Source organism: Podarcis gaigeae, assembly GCF_964106915.1.
Source record: "Podarcis gaigeae genome assembly, chromosome: 18".
Taxonomy (NCBI): Eukaryota; Metazoa; Chordata; class Lepidosauria; order Squamata; family Lacertidae; genus Podarcis; species Podarcis gaigeae.
In genome coordinates this window covers 1,057,134-1,069,142 of record NC_139696.1, presented here as the reverse complement: position 1 = coordinate 1,069,142, position 12,009 = coordinate 1,057,134, and positions in this window count along the sequence as shown.

Sequence of the window (12,009 nt, the reverse complement as noted above, 5' to 3'; positions counted from 1 at the left end):
CCGCAGTTTGGTCAAACTCATGCTGGTAGCTTCGAGAACACTGTCCCACCATCTCGTCCTCTGTCGTCCCCTTCTCCTTGTGCCCTCCATCTTTCCCAGCATCAGGGTCTTTTCCAGGGAGTCTTCTCTTCTCCTGAGGTGGCCAAAGTCTTGGAGCCTCAGCTTCAGGATCTGTCCTTCCAGGGAGCACTCAGGGCTGATTTCCTTCCGAATGGAGAGGTTGGATCTTCTTGCAGTCCATGGGACTCTCCAGAGTCTCCTCCAGCACCAGAATTCAAAAGCATCCATTCTTCGGCCATCAGCCTTCTTTATGGTCCAGCTCTCACTTCCATACATCACTACTGGGAAAACCAGAGCTTTAACTATACGGACCTTTGTCGGCAAGGTGATGTCTCTGCTTTTTAAGATGCTGTCTAGGTTTGTCATTGCTTTTCTCCCGAGAAGCAGGTGTCTTTTAATTTCGTGGCTGCTGTCACCATCTGCAGTGATCATGGAGCCCAAGAAAGTAAAATCTCTCCCTGCCTCCATTTCTTCCCCTTCTATTTGCCAGGAGGTGATGGGCCCAGTGGGGGGTGGTATAGGACGTCCCTATTTTCATTGGATAAGTATTTCATTTAAGCAGGTTCCCCATCTATTCACGTCTCCCCATTTCCAGCAAATTGTCAGGCAAAAGAGGCAGGCGAGCTTGGCTTCCTCCAGCCAATCACAACTCACCTGTGCAGGCTCGGGAGAACAGTTATCCAATCCGAGCCGAGTTATTTGCATCTCCCTCCAGCCATTCATAAAGTCCACCGGGAGAAAAGCTGGCCAGCCAATCACAGCACCGCAATCAACTTTCTTAGTTTTTTGACTGGTCACAAGTGGGGGGGGGCGAGGAGAAATCCAACCGCTGAACTGTTGAGGGACCCTATGGGTCATCTCTAGACCAACCCGCTGCAAGGCAAGGCTCTTTTTGCCCTACGCAGGACTCGAACCCAAGACCCGTGACATTGAACGTCTCATGCTTGAGCCATCAAGGAAGTTTCATCTCCTCGGACAGAGAGTCTTCCTGAACGTCTTCCATTGCCGATCAGCCCCGGGCTGGTTCCCTGCAAATCAAACCACATCGCGAGGAAAATGCGCAAGGACCAAGCGGAACCGCGCGCAAAGATGGGCGCAAAAATTGCGCAAATCCCCAGAGGGCCATCAGGGGGCAGCAGACACAACGCAACCAACCCAAGCCAAAGCCAGGTCCGATCTGCAGCCGAGAGGAATACTGTATATATTCTTTAGGGGGTTTTCCTGGGCTAAGTGCTCTGGTTATCTCCCGCTTGGACTACTGCCATGCGCTCTACGTGGGGCTCCCTTTCAAGGTGACCCGGAAACTGCAACTAATCCAGAATGTGGCAGCTAGACTGGGGACTGGGAGTGGAGACCATATAACACCAGTCCTGAAAGACCTACATTGGCTCCCAGGACGTTTCCAAGGACAATTCAAAGGGTTGATGCTGAACTTTCAAGCCCTAAATGGCCCAGTAGACCTGAAGGAGCGTCTCCACCCCGGACACTGGGGTACCTCTCCCGAGGGCCTTCTGGCGGTTCCCTCATTGTGAGAAGCAAGATTACAGGGAACCAAGCAGAGGGCCTTCTTGGTGGTGGCGCCCGCCCTGTGGAACGCCCTCCCGTCAGATGTCAAGAACTATACAACTTTTAGAAGACATCTGAAGGCCTGTATGAGGAAGTTTTTACTGTTTCTTGTTTTATTATGTTTTTATAGAAGTTGTGCAGAGTGGCTGGGGCAACCCAACCAGATCAAAGGCCCATGAGTTCTGGCATTTGCCCGCCGAGTCGGAACCTCCATTGAATTAACTCGCAGGGCTGCCATTGTGCTGTTTTTGCAAAAGAGCCATGTGCCATTTTCACCCTGGCTGTGTGGTGCCTTCTTACCCTGTTTTGGGGATGACAGCAGCGAGGGAACATCTGCCGGGCTGCGGGTTCAACCGAGGAGGAGGACAAGTCCATTCTTGAACCAAGAACTTACACATTGGCCACTAATAATGAAACATACAGTGGTACCTTGGTTCTCAAACTTAATCCGTTCCGGAAGTCAGTCCCAAAACCAAAGTGTTCCAAAACCAAGGTGTGCTTTCCCATAGAAAGGAATACAAAACAGAATAATCCGTTCCAGACTTTTAAAAACAACCCCTAAAACAGCAATTGAACATGAATTTTACTATCTAACGAGAGAATCGATCCATAAAATGAAAGCGATAAACAATGTGCTGCAGTCACACAATCAGTCAATCCATCAGTAGCTGAACTGGGTTCCACGCAGTTGCTAAAACAAAACGAAAAAGAGCCGCAAAAACAAAAACGCAAAATAAATAGCCAAAAAAACAGACGGACCTCAGCATAACACTCAAATCAGAAGCGTGACACTCAAAACGGAGCACGTTCAGCTTCCGAAAAAAAATTGCAAGCTGGAACACTTCCTTCCGGGTTTGCAGTGTTTGAGTTCCAAGTTGTTTGAGTACCAAGGCGTTTGGGAACCAAGGTATATGTTGTAGTTATTTTTCCACATTTATTATGCTATTTCTGTGCTACGCATACAACATGAGAAAACTTATTTGTATAACATTATTCTTGTTTATAAATAATAATAATAATAATAATAATAATAATAATAGTTACAGATAGGTAGCCGTGTTGGTCTGCCATAGTCAAAACAAAAAATTCCTTCCAGTAGCACCTTAAAGACCAACTAAGTTAGTTCTAGGTATGAGCTTTCGGGTGCATGCACACGAAAGTATCTGAAGAAGTGTACATGCACACGAAAGCTCATACCTAGAACTAACTTAGTTGGTCTTTAAGGTGCTACTGGAAGGAATTTTTTGTTTTAATAATAATAATAATAACCAACAGAGGAAGACCCAAAGAAAGGAGCCTATTGTGCTTTTAAACCCTGAGCCAAAGCTGTCAACGTTTCCCTTTTTTTAAGGGAAATTCCCTTATTCCGAATAGGATTCCTCGCAAGAAAAGGGAAAAGTTGGCAGCTGTGCCCTGAGCATAGCTGTGATGTCACTGGGGGGGCAGGAGAGGGGGGATTCCCCTCAATGCCAAGCCGCCACATTCCAGTTATTCCCTTCCTCCGAAACCCTTTTGCCAAAAGCGAGGGGAGCCGAGCCATTTGTGGCAGCGAGTGCCACAGGCCACGCGATTGTTTGCACTGCGTTGGGGGGGGGGTGGCAGCAATCCCCATGCCCCTCTCTGATGCCCTCTGCGCTATCAACAGGAAACATCTTTCTCGGGGCAGGAAGTGGGCCTTTGTCATTGGCCTGGGACGAGGACATGACGGGATTCAGGCAGCCTATCAGGGCGGGGATATTTTTAGGAGCCGTATATAAAGCAGCAACAACAACAGCAGCAAAGAGAAAGAAGGAGCAAAGCAGAAGGAGCAATGGATTTGGAGATCCCTCTGCAAAGGGCTCCAAACACCGCTTGGTTTTCTCTGGGGAGATGGTGAAAGCAATTTCTGTCACCTCGAACGGGGTCAGCTTCAAGAGCCTCTGCCACACAAGGAGGCCTCAAACATGGCTAGTTTCTGGACAGACAGGTTGACCGTAGATTGGCCAAGTTGGAAGGGACCCTGAGAGTCCATTAGCCGAGACCCTTGCAATGCAGGAATTTATTATTATTAATTATCATTATTATTATTTATACCCTGGGTTTCTCCAGCCACTCTGGGCGGCTCACAACAGAATATTAAAAAAACGACAAAGTATCAAACATTAAAAACTTCCCTAAACAGGGTTGCCCTCAGATATCTTCTAAAAGTCAAGTAGTTGTTTATTTCCTTGACATCTGATGGGAGGGCGGTGCCACTACTGAGAAGGCCCTCTGCCTGGTTCCCTATCACTTCACTTCTTGCAGGGAGGGAACCACCAGAAGGCCCCGACGCTGGACCTCAGTGTCCAGGCTGAATGATGGGGGTGGAGATGCTCCTTCAGGTCTATTGGGCCGTTTAGGGCTTTCAAGGTCAGCACCAACTCTTCGAATTATGCTTGGAAACGTCCTGGGAGCCAATGCAGGTCTTTCAGGACCGCTGTTATGTGGTCTCCACTCCCAGTCCCCAGTCTGGCTGCCGCATTCTGGATTAGTTGCAATTTCCGGGTCACCTTCAAAGGCAGCCCCACGGAGAGCGCATGGCAGTAGTCCAAGTGGGAGATAACCAGAGCATGCACCACTCTGGCCAGACAGTTTGGTTGAGATTCCTGCGTTACTGGGGGGAGGGGGCCAGACTGGATGGCCTTTGGGGCTCCCTTCCAACTCTACGAATCCGCAAGCTGAACGTTGGGCAATTCAGATCAGATAAAAGGAAAGTCATCTTCGCAAGGTGCATAGTTAAGCTGCAGGACTCGCAGTGACGCTCAACCAGTTTTGATGTCTTTTGAACTATTTGACAAATTTGTGGCTGCAAACCACAAGGGCTCTGCTCTTGTCTCCAAGGCAGGAACGTAAACGCTTCTGACTGCCAGTTGCTGGAAGGCACAGGAGATGGTTGTGAACTTTTGTTTTGGGGCATCTTTCTGGCCGCAGCAAGAAGGAGGATGCAGGGATACAGGAATAGATGGGGGGGGGGCCGCGTTTGGCTTCAATTTTCTCTCTCTCTCTCTCTGCGTGTCTCTCCCTCCCTCCCTCCTTCCCTCTCCTGAAAGAAGACACCAACACACCAAAAAGGAAAAGTGAAGTGTTTGGAATCAAGCAGCCGTGCAGAAAGGAAGACAGTGCGATGCAAATCAGCTGCAAGAATCACCTGCCTGTTTTTGATGCCCTCGACGCCGAACGCGCTTCCTTTGTGCCGAATTTCCTCTGAGCTTAAAAATAAATTAAGAGAGGCCCAGATTGTGCAACCACTGTAAGAGGCGCTTCTGGGGCGGCGGTTCTTCCTCCCAGAAGTCCTTGCTGAAGATGGCAAAAACAGGGCAGCCAGGGTGCATTCTGGGGGGATGGGACACTGCGCCACCAGATTTGCCACTTTGCCCCACAGTCCTGCAGGCCTGCAAACCTTTGCTGACATTGAGGTCTCTCTTGCGCCTAGCTAGGGTCATAATTTTGTCCTTGCCTCCCCTTCCATCAGAGCTGCAGACCATTCTTGCAGCGCAGAGCAAAATCATGTCCTTCAGCTCAGAAAAGTTGCAAGGCTGGACAGCAGGTGAAGATTTTATTATTATTATTATTATTATTATTATTATTATTATTATTATTATTGCACGGGGCAGGGACACAAAAAAGAGAGGCCAACTGCAGACTGGGATCTCAGCTAGCGCTGCAAAATCTCTCCCCCAAGAGTTCTGTGCAAAAAGCATTCAAGTCCCACATCAAAAACTCGCTGGCTTTCAAAGAGCGAAATTTCAGAGCACAAACCTTTGTGTGGTTCTTTCCCCCCAAAGGCATTCGCACCTGATTTTGCACAAGTGTGGGCAAAGGCTACAGCTGCGAAATTGGGGAAGGGGCTTCACATCCATGCACAGTTCCTGGAGGGTCTCCTTGGCACAACCTGGTTTCCCTTGCATCGTGGCCCCCCCCCCACTTTCTGAGCTGCGCAGCTGCACCCCCATCCAAACTGCCCCACACCTTTCCACCTGGCCTGGGCAAATTTCCTGAAAAAGCCCCCCTTGCTTTTGACCTCTGCAAGCAGGCCGGGGACTGAGCCACAACCTTGGTCTACAGAAGGTCACACCCTATTGTTGTCTCTCCCATCAGGGGTGAGAATTCTTCAATGTGGTTACAGTGAGCAGCTTCTCTGCTGATTCTCAGAACAGAAGCTGCCACCAACATGTGCCTCTTGCTGCAAACACCTTGTTGGCTTGTGTGTGTGTGTGTCTGTTTCGCTGGGAGAGTTTGGGGCTGTTATTCGTTTTTGTAAAGAACAAGAAAAAAAAACAACGCACCGCTTCTGTATCTCGCCCTGCAATCTAGATGGGATCGATAAGAGGCCCCGAGAGTCTCGTCCGTTGCAAATTACCGTAAACGAGTGGTGGCAACCAATCTCCCCAGGTTCTGCTATTTCTTTACAGTTGCTGGGTGCAGAAAGACATTTCCACACGCACAGAGGTTTTTTGCATTTTAAGCAAGGCCTCTCCGCTCACAAACACACAGACACACAAAGAGTGTTGCATTTTAAGCACGCCTGCGCCGCCCAAAAAGTTGCGTTGATTTTGTGCATCTTTAAAAAACGAACTACACGCGTGTTTAAGAAACAAACCAACCAAACACATTGCCCAACATGCATTGATTTTGTGCGTCTTTAGAAACGAACTACACGCGAGTTTAAGAAACAAACCAAACACATTGCCCAACAACCATTGCTGGGGAGGTGGATAAAACAAATCACTGGTTCTTCTGCTTCTGAGACAAATCAAAGGGGGGCTGACAGCTCTTCCAGATTTTCCAGATGGAGATGGAGAAGAGGTCTTATGTTTTTCAGGCCAGCAGAACTGATTGGCAACAGGTTAAGAGAAAAGACCAAGGGAAGGTCTGTTTCAGGGCCTTGGCCCAGTAGACCTGAAGGAGCGTCTCCACCCCGGACACCAGGGTCCATCTCCCAAGGGCCTTCTGGCGGTCCCCTCCCTGCTAGAAGTGAGGTTACAGGGAACCAGGCAGAGGGCCTTCTCGGTGGTGGCACCTGCCCATCAGATGTCAAGGAGATAAACAACTGTCTGACTTTTAGAAGGGATCTGAAGGCAGCCTTGTTTAGAGAAGTTTTTAATGTTTGAAGCTTTATTCTGTTTTTATTGTTCTGTTTGGAGCCGCCTAGAGTGGCTGGGGAAACCTAGCCAGATGGGCGGGATATTAATAATAAAATTATTATGACTATTAGGCGCACTAGCAAGCTATGGGGTTTGTCATCACGAGATTTAAGTGGCAAGACGTGACACGCTGCCAGGAGAGACGAAGGGGACCGGCGTCCCTCTCAGGCTGAATCTACACATACTGTATATTTTAAAAAACACTGTGAAAATGCTTTAAAAAAAACAGTTTAAAATAAATACCCACTCAGTTATGTTTCTATATCTGTTGGAAGCTGCCCAGAGCAGCTGGAGCAACCCAGTCAAGATGGGTGGGGTATAAATAGTAAAATTATCATTATGGAATGGGACGTCCCTGTTTTCATCGGAGAAGCGTTGGAGGGTGTGAAAAGCATCCATCAGTCTCGGGAGACAATGACAGAATGCACCTTTTGGGGGTGAGTTCAAGCTGCTGATCTGTTGAGCACCGCTAAGAAATGTTGTTGTTGTTTTTTTAAAAAAGAATTGTTTGTTTTTTTATAAAATAGGATCCAAAACGTGCAGCTGAACCCTAGAGAAACCCTTCAGCTCTGGAACGAAATTTTCTCCGGCCGCAGAAAAAAACGAAAAACCCCAGAAAAACAAGCTGGAAAGGGGCGAGCGGCTTGTGTCTTTTTTGGCACGTGGTTTCATCCAGTTTCAAAACCACTCAAGAGATTGGCTACGAAACCTGCGGCTCTCCACAGCTATCTGAGGTTTACTGATCGACTGTTATGCTAATAACAAGCCTTTAGAAAGATAAACCACCGAGAAAGAGAGAGAGAGAGAGAGAGAGAGAGAGAGAGAGAGAGAGGAGGATATGCACCTCGAATGCTCTGCCAGAGCCATAACTGGCAGCAGTCAACTGTAAAAACTTGCATGCAAGGCTGCCGGGTTTCTGAACCAAGGCATGGAAAGGGCATCAGCGCGCCCACCCTGCGAGGAGGCCTCCTGCAGTCGAGCCGCTGGCGCAGGAGCACATCCAGGCAGGGCACAGCATCCCCTTTCAAACATGCAAACCACAGCGGCTGCCCCGTCAAGGGCTTTCTCACACGCAGTGCCAGCTCCCTGCCTGTCGTGCCCTCGTTGTCGTTCTCGCTCTTTCTGTGGCGCAGGGGGGCAAAGATTGCATTTCCTCCCTGCAAAGGCCGCAAGGCCTGCCCCGGATCTGGGGCGCTTGCAAAGCCCATCTCGCCACCGAAACCCCTGTGGGGCGATTCTCGGGCACCCCTATCTCTTCCCCAGTCTCTTGGTTTCCATGCTACACCAGGGAAAGACATAGTCATTTCATTATTTATACCCCAATCATCTGGCTGGGTTCCCCCAGCCACTCTGGGCGGCAAAAACATAATCAAACATTGAAAACGTCCCTAAACAGGGCTGCCTTCAGGTGTCTTCTAAAAGTCAGATAGTTGTTTATTTCCTTGACATCTGATGGGAGGGCGCCACCACCGAGAAGGCCCTGTGCCAGGTTCCCTGTATCCTCGCTTCTCGCAGGGAGGAAACCGCCAGAAGGCCCTTGGAGCTGGACCTCAGACGGGGGTGGAGACACTCCTTCAGGTATACTGGGCTGATAGCATGCTAGAACCATAAGAAACCGCCACCTATCAAGTCAGGCTGTCGACACTGATGAACAGTTGTGGCTCAGAGAAGGGTCTCTTCTGGAAGAACAATGATCAATCATTTAATCAACTGAATTCCTATACCGTCCTATGCAGGGCATTTTGCAATGCAACTAGAACATGTGCTTGTTTTTCCTCCTCCCTCCCCAAACCCTTTTCCTCTTGTGCCCTGTCGCTTAACTGGAACGGAAGGATTTGGGAAAGGAGGGGCCAAAATTTGCTAGGCTTTGGAGAGGCCCTCTCCCCGCCTCCACGTCTGGTGAACCTGAGAGAGAAGGATCAAATGTTGCTGGTCTTTCAGCAGATTAATTTTTTGGATTCTCCAACAAGGAGAGCATCGCAAGCGTTCCTTGAGCTCATTCCTCTCCCTTTTTCCCCTTTGCCTGTGGGAGGTTTCAGTGGAAAACTGAAAATGTAGAAACCCAGTGAACAATAACTTTAGCTGGTGCGCAATCAGGCCGCGGCTGTGCCAATTGGCTCCTGAAACTACTCACATTAAAATACGCTCGGCTCTTTTCCACCAGGTTTTCTAGAACGGCTTCTCGGCTGCGCCAGGGAATCTTGCAAAATATACAAGAGATTCCACCCGCTGCACAAATCAACAGGAACGCCCCAAATCTGCTCCCAGCTCAGAGCTCTTTCCTTTTCCAAAATATGCAGGGCGGTGGGCCCACATACCAGCCACCGCGGTTGAGGAGAGGGGAGTAAGAGGAACCGAGAGGGGCTTTGCTTCCGTTTTGGGGAGGGAAAACCTTTAGTCTCTCAGTGGCATTGCTGGGGCCGTAAAGCCCAGACCCTCCGAGGGTCCCTGTTTTCCAGAGATTTGCAGAAGCTGTCCCGGTTTCTGATTTGATCCCAGAATGTCCCACTTTTCCTTAGGGCACCCCTATTTCCACGGGAGAAACATTGGAGGGGATGGAATAGGACGTCCCTATTTTCAGGGGAGAAACGTTGGAGGGGATGGAAATGACATCCCTATTTTCACGGGTGATGTATGGAAGTGAGAGGTGGACCACAAAGAAGGGTGATAGCCGAAGAATGGATGCTTTTGAATTCTGGTGCTGGAGGAGACTCTGGAGAGTCCCATGGACTGCAAGAAGATCAAACCTCTCCATTCTGAAGGAAATCAGCCCTGAGTGCTCACAGGAAGGACAGATCCTGAAGCTGAGGCTCCAAGACTTTGGCCACCTCAGGAGAAGAGAAGACTCCCTGGAAAAGACCCTGATGTTGGGAAAGATGCAGGGCAGAAGGAGAAGGGGACGACAGAGGACCAGATGGTGGGACAGGGTTCTCGAAGAGACCAGCATGAGTTTGACCAAACTGTGGGAGGCAGTGGAAGACAGGAGGGCCTGGTGTGCTCTGGTCCAGGGGGTCACCAAGAGGCGGACATGACTAAACAACAACAACATATTCACAGGAGAAACATTGGAGGGGATGGAATAGGACACCCCTATTTTCACAGGAGAAACGTTGGAGGGTCTGCTGCTGCCAGCCCGAGTCAGAAGCGCTGGCCTAAGCATGGCAGGGGCTGCTGGGAGCCAGTTCCCGGCCCTCTGCGTGCCTCTGCCTCGCGCTCGGATCACAACAAGAGCCCAGCCTGCCAGATTCCACTCGTAAAGTTCCCCTGCCAAGCAAAGCGAAAGCAGCCTTTGCTCCGCAATGTTAAAATAATCACTGCGCACAGCAAAGCAAAATATTATGCCCATTAAGTCTGGGACGCCCCTCCCTGTCCCGGCACAGCCAAAAAATCTCTCTTCCCCTTGCCCTGGCCCTCCTCCTGGTGTGTTTTGGTTGCAGAAGATGAGAGACCCTTTGGGGAACCAGCCGTTGACCCAGCTGGCATGGCCTGTGCCCATGTTCAGAAATATAGCCGCCTGCCCCACAAGTCCCTCTGTAATTCTCTCTCCAAATAGAAGGACAAACTATTTTTGGCCAGGCCCTTGGAATGCGGCCCCCTCCATCCTCTCTTCTCCAGCCCGGTTTTTGCGGTTTGTAGCTGGAGTCTGTCATTGTGGGAGCCCAGAAGAACCTCGGCCTTCTTGCTAGAACACCTGCAAGCACTTAGTTTTGGCCAGAGAAGGTTGGGTGCATGTTCGGCTGAAACGGCGGCATGTGGGGAACCGGCTCTATTTGTGCAAGCTCCGGGCTGATGACGCCTCGATTTGACTTGGCCCCTTTCCCAACCAAAGGCTTTGATGTCCGCTGGACCTCGAGGGTGGAAAGAGAGAAGGAATCGTTTACGCCAACGTCTCGGACTCTGCCGTAGTTTGTCTACAACGCAGGCCGGCCTTCTCTGCAGAGAGCTCTTGGCTTAACAGCAAGAGCAATAAAATCCTAGAATCATAAAGTTGGAAGGGATCAAAAGGGTTGTCTAGTCCAAGCCGTCCCGGTTTCTGATTTGATCCGGGAACGTCCCACTTTTCCTTAGGACGTCCCTATTTTCATGGAGAAACGTTGGAGAGGATGGCATAGGACGTCCCTATTTTCATCAGGGTAATGTTGGAGGGGATGGAATAGGACGTCCCTATTTTCAGGGGAGAGGGACGCGGGTGGCGCTGTGGGTTAAACCACAAAGCCTAGGACTTGCCGATCAGAAGGTCGGCGGTTCGAATCCCCGCAATGACGGGGTGAGCTCCCGTTGCTCGGTCCCTGCTCCTGCCCACCTAGCAGTTCGAAAGCACGTCAAAGTGCAAGTAGATCAATAGGTACCACTCCAGCGGGAAGGTAAACGGTGTTTCCATGCGCTGCTCTGGTTCGCCAGAAGCGGCTTAGTCCTGCTGGCCACATGACCCGGAAGCTGGACGCCGGCTCCCTCAACCAATAAAGCGAGATGAGCACTACAACCCCAGACTCGGCCACGAATGGACCTGATGGTCAGGGGTCCCTTTACCTTTATTTTCAGGGGAGAAATGTTGGAGGGGATGGAATAGGATGTCCCTATTTTCATGGGAGAAATGCTGGAGGGTCTGTAGTTATGCGACCCCCAAGCCAAGGATATAAGTAACTATACAAACTTTAGAAGATATCTGAAAGCAGCCTTGTCTAGTTTTATTATGTTTATTATATGTAGGGAAGTTGTTTATTATTATTATTATTATTGGTATTATTATTGAATAGGACATCCCTATTTTCATCAGAGAAACGTTGCAGAGTCCGAAGTTACCCAACCCCTGAGCCAACCAACTATCCAACCTTAAAAATTCATCTGAAGGCAGCCCTGTATAGCGAAGTCATTTAATTTCTTTAAGCAGTTAATGTTTTCTTACATTTTTATGTATGCTGGAAGCCGGAAAACCCAAGTCACATGCGGCAGGGCATCAACTACATTATTATTATTATTATTATTATTATTATTATTATTATTATTATTGAATGGGACGCCCCTATTTTCACCAGAGAAAGGCTGGAAGGTATGCGCCGGCCCTCGCGAGCATGGAAAGGAACCTGAGGCCAGGAGGCGGGGGGAGCCAGCCAGCTGCCCCCCTTCCCCTCGCCTTCAATAGGGCCTTTTCCCCCCAAGCAACAGCCTGTTGGTCGGGGATCCTGCAAGCCTTTGCTGTGGTCCAGCCTCTTGGCTGAGC